The sequence below is a fragment of the Pseudorasbora parva genome, chromosome 6 (genome assembly GCF_024679245.1).
Source record: "Pseudorasbora parva isolate DD20220531a chromosome 6, ASM2467924v1, whole genome shotgun sequence".
NCBI classification, from domain to species: domain Eukaryota; kingdom Metazoa; phylum Chordata; class Actinopteri; order Cypriniformes; family Gobionidae; genus Pseudorasbora; species Pseudorasbora parva.
In genome coordinates this window covers 22,133,556-22,138,881 of record NC_090177.1, presented here as the reverse complement: position 1 = coordinate 22,138,881, position 5,326 = coordinate 22,133,556, and the positions used below count along the sequence as shown (strand labels likewise).

Genomic DNA, 5,326 nt, shown 5'->3' with positions numbered 1-5,326 from the left:
ACAGACAGAAGTTACCATTCTGTAATACAAACTTTATTACAGAAATTACATAATCTGAACAAAAAATATAAACTTGCATGTGTTCTCATGTGAAATATTATAAACTACAAAGTTGTAAATTATTGGTGATAAAGTGGTGCTGTGCAATGGTTAAAAAATTCAGTTGCTAATTTACAAATAAAAAATAGCAATTTGTTCCACTGTAATAATGATTTATATACAAAAATAACATTGTACAAATAAAAATGACTTAAAGCACCTTTAAATACACAGCATCTTCCTCCTTTAAAATGTCTATAAGCTGTAAACATGTGCCCAAAACAAGCATACATTTGCAATTTATACTGTACAAAAAATAACAGGATTATAACAACATTACTTAACAATTAATTACTTTATTACTGAAAAACATTACTAAAACTTTATTTTCTTTTTATGGAAAAATCTTACATTTACTACACAATAAAAATTAGAGTTTTTTTTAAATGTTTAAAATGATATCCACTCACAATAGATGAAGACATGAAGTCTCCTGGTGGGGGACGAATACATTCTAGGTGGAAAAGTGTTCAAAAACATGTGATGCGGCATCCATGCCAGCAGCTGTCAGTGTGAAGTCTGTCGTACAGGCCGGCAGGGTACAGGCCAGCTTTGGTTTGGTTCTGTCTTGACCTTCAGCCCAAATGGATGTAGGATCTAAAATGAGAAGAATACACACCACATTAACACACGGCTTGCTGGAATTCTTATCTGTACTATCGAGTACCCATTTAATAATGTCCAAGTACAATGATGTCTATTCATTCAGTGTTTTCACAACCCATAAATTATTATGGCTCCAAAAGCAAAGCAGAAAGAATGTACATTAAAGGATTAGTTCACCCCAAAATGATAATTCCTGATCTTTTACTCACCCCAATGCCATCCAAGATGTTCATGTCTTTCATTCTTCAGTAGAAAATAAATAAACATGTATATACTTTTTAACCTCAAATGCTCGACTCTGATGATGTAAGGCTTTGTGGCGTCATTACGTTGGAAAGGTCAGGCGTGTGACGTATGTGGAAGTACTGTCCCAGTGTTAAAACCAACGTGCAAAGACTAAATCAAACACCCTTTAGAAAAATAAAAGGTAAAACAACGATGTCGGACAATTTAAAAGTTAGAGGAGAACATGAGATGGAGTTTTTCGGCACTGGGTCAGCACTGACCTTTCTGGCGTAATACGCAGTGGGAAAACAACATCAAAGTCGTGCATTTGAGGTAAAAGGTATATAAATGCTTTTTTTTTTTTTTTTTTTTAGAAAATGACCGATGGAAATTATCAGGAGATTTTAATTTTGAGGTGAACTAATTCTTTAACAATACAGAACACGATTTTAGATTCAAATTCAATTTCTATTTGTTATTAATCTGCCAGGTTCTCACACCAGCCAATCACAGCGCACTCCCTCTCCCGAATACTGATTACTCACACCTGAACCTCATCACACTCATCTCCACTGTAGATAAAACCAGTAAAACTCAATAGTTTTGTGACCTGTTAATATGTATAATTTTGTTAAAGAAAATAACTAAAATCATGCTGATATTATGTCAAATATTATGTGAAATACATGCATATAAAATTACCTTCCTCAGTTCACCCGTTTCTTACAGCTCTGTCAGCAGCTTCCTCCAGAAATGTTGGAATCTTCCCCTGTTGTAGATGGGTTATTTTGTCCCTCCTGATATCACAGAACATTTTTACAATATTTGTTTGCCAGTTTGTAGCTAATTTTCACGCTCCATGTAACTGACATCATCGATGAACAGCAATGTTACAGTGTATACTTTTAGATTTTTGATACGTACCATTGACAAATTAGCAGCAAAACCTTAACAAAACTATCAAAACATTTAAGTTTTACATAAAGATTTATTTAAAAGCTCAAGCTTTCATAAACAAGGGCTCAATCGATCAAATCGATAGCTTTAGCTTAAGTTACCCTCTTGTGAAAACGGTTGAGATGCTGATTTTTCCCGAAGACACTAAACCATTTCTATCAAGTAAATATTCAACAGAAGTGTGTCAGTTAACGTAAGAAAGGTGTCAGGAACAGTTGTGTGTATAATTTGTGTGGTTTTAGGGACTAAACTCACCTGCAATTAGTAAAAACAGCGTCTGAGGAAGTGCTGCTCGTTTGACTCATGGTTTGACTCCGAGTCCCCGTTTCCATGGCAACTCTGCTCCAGTGTGGTTTGAAGAACGCAATTCGAATATCCAACGCGCATGCGCATTAAAACGCCACAGTCACATTATTTACATGATAAATAACCATCTAGATTTAAAACAATACATAAATAAAAATCTCATTGATATTAAATCATGAATTTAAAATTAATTTAGTTATATGAGCCATTCATAGGTGCAAAATGCCACCCCTGCACTAGATAGTGAGACAAAATGGCACTTTTATATATATTTTATATTAATGTATTTTGTATTATTATAGGAACACTCAACCTAATTATTTAATTTGAAAGTGTGATTGATTTCTATGCAAACGCTTTGCTTTGGTTATATAACAATATTAAGCCAATCTCGGTGTTTTTTCATTGAAAAGTGAAATTCCATTAAAATAAATCAGAATGTCCAATAGGATTCTAAGAATCCAATAAGATCCAACAGGATAAAGTGAAATTCCATTAAAATAAATCAGAATGTCCTTTAGGATTCTAAGAATCCAATAAGATCCTATAGGACAAAGTGAAATTCCAATTAAATAAATCAGATTGTCCTATAAGATTCTAAGAATCCAATAAGATCCTATAGGACAAAGTGAAATTCCAATTAAATAAATCAGATTGTCCTATAAGATTCTAAGAATCCAATAAGATCCTATAGGACAAAGTGAAATTTCAATAAAATAAATCATATTGTCCTATAGGATTCTAAGAATCCAATAAGATCCTATAGGACCAAGTGAAATTCCAATAAAATAAATCAGATTGTGCTATAAGATTCTAAGAATCCAATAAGATCCTATAGGACAACGTGAAATTCCAATAGGATTTTTTGACAAGGGATAGGAATAAAGTGGAGCGCGGCGCGTCATAAGTGTTCACGGACGACTGGATCTGCACCTGAGAGACTGTTTACAGCGTGCATTTCCTCTCTCTCCCTCTAGTTACACGCGCGCGCACCCTACCGGGAGAAGAGCCCGTACAGCCCATACAAGGACCTTCCGATCTATTTAACGTCAAGTAGACCCATACTCGAAAAAAACTCGCCGAAACTTGTGAGAAACCGGAAGGAGTATTTTAAACACAGAAATACTCTATCAAACGTCCAACATTAGTTTTTGAAACTTTGTCTATGTTTAGGATGGGAATCCAAGTCTTTAAAGGTGTAAAAAGCTCAGTATGCATGAAACAGCATTTCACCCCCCCCCCCCCCCCCCCCCCCCCTTTAAGGTTAACTAACTGTGAAAAATGTAGCATTTAACTCTATGGAATACAAACTGGATTCCAAAAAAGTTGGGACACTGTACAAATTGTAAAATGAAAAATGAATGCAATAATTTACAAAACTCATAAACTTATATTGTATTCACAATAAAATTTAGATAACATATCAAATGAGACATTTTCAAACGTCATGCCAAATATTGGCTCATTTCAGATTTCATGAGAGCTACACATTCCAAAAAATTGGGACAGGTAGCAATAAGAGGCCGGAAAAGTTAAATGTACATATAAGGAACAGCTGGAGGACCAGTTTGCAACTTAATTGGCAACATGATTGGCTATAAAAAGATCCTTTCAGAATGGCAGTGTCTCTCAGAAGTCAAGATGGGCAGAGGATCACTAATTCCCCCATGGCTGCGGCAAAAAATAGTGGAGCAATATGAGAAAGGAGTTTCTCAGAGAAAAAATGCAAAGAGTTCATTTTCATCATCTACAGTGTGTAACCCCTTCTGTTTGGACCGGGACTCAAACCCAGGTCTGCTGGCATGAGAGTCAGACGCTTTAACAAGGAGGCTAAAGGCTGCAACCCCTAGTGTCAGTCACTAGAGCGTCTCTTGAGGTCAGAGGAGTGAGGTTTACTCGCACAGCAACTACTACTTAGCCTGACAAGCCAGGCCCACATCAAGATGTTTGGTCTGGAAACTCACCATAGACAGGGCTCAGTCCGAGGGGCGGGATAAACGGTTGTCTTTCAAACTCCCTCTGCACGCGATAGGATAGCGGTACACCAACCGGAGCAACGACGGTGAAGGGGAGCTCGCTGACTGATTAAACATTCGCCGTATCCAGTCGGCTAAACTCCGAACACATCTTCCCTTTTTAAGAATGACTTCAGTGCCGCTCTTTGTTCTTTTCTCAGAGGAAAGCTTAACTCCAAGTCTTCCGGAGGCGCGGGCAGAGCTGATTCAAAAGACCGCCGCCGTTCGCCAGTTTCTGTGTTTACTAGAAGACTGTGTTACTAGAAGCACGCAAACGCAACTCGGCCGTCGTCATTATGGCCCCGCCTGCCGACTCTATAGCCTACCTACACAATGTGATTGGGCTGTCCAGATTCTGAGGAATACAGCTCAGATAGGAATCGAGAGTTGCTAGACCACACTTGCGGGTAAATTAAATTTGCTGCCGCTAGGGTGCGTCTAGATTTCTAGGCTAACTACTACTAGCTGGCCTCTGTTACACTCACCCCCCTAAATCTCACTTCCATCCGGGTCATGGCACCAGTGTTACCGTATGCTTCTTTTAGTCTGCGTTGTGTTGAATATCAGTGAAGAATGACAGGAAATCGTTGGATTGGGTCTGCATAGAAAATGTATTTTTATATAGACAGGCCGTCACGACAGCTTCAGCTCACGTTAGTGACACTCTTTTGTTCGGGAGAAAGACGGAAAAAGGGAAGGCCAAATGAAAGGACAAGGAGGACAAATCTAACACAAAACAACAAACACAGACGGAGAAAACACAGTAACTCCATAAACTCAACCTTATACACATGAAACAACAATATGGGGGGGGGGGGGATTATATGTATATTAACAGGAAAATCTTGTGAAATAAAACCATTTCAACCTCGTAACACTTGCATAATATCATCCAAAGATTCAGAGAATCTGGAATAATCTCTGTGCATAAGGGATGCCCTTGATCTTCGGGCCCTAAGAAGGCACTGCATCACATACAGGAATGCTACAGTAATGGAAATCAAAACATGGGCTCAGGAATACTTCCAGAAAACAGTGTCGGTGAACACAATCCGCTGTGCCATTCGCCGTTGCCAGCTAAAAAAGAAGCCATACTGAAACATGATCCAGAAGCGCAG

General features: G+C 37.9%; 1 long non-coding RNA gene across 1 annotated transcript; it reads right to left on the bottom strand.

Moving 5' to 3' along the window:
• Nucleotides 1-541: 541 nt before the first annotated feature.
• On the bottom strand, nt 542-2,206 carry LOC137079292 (uncharacterized). The gene is made up of 3 exons (XR_010905452.1): nt 2,143-2,206; nt 1,633-1,727; nt 542-696 (listed from the first exon to the last, which is right to left on the bottom strand). It is a non-coding gene; the product is annotated as an uncharacterized lncRNA (long non-coding RNA).
• Nucleotides 2,207-5,326: the final 3,120 nt, after the last annotated feature.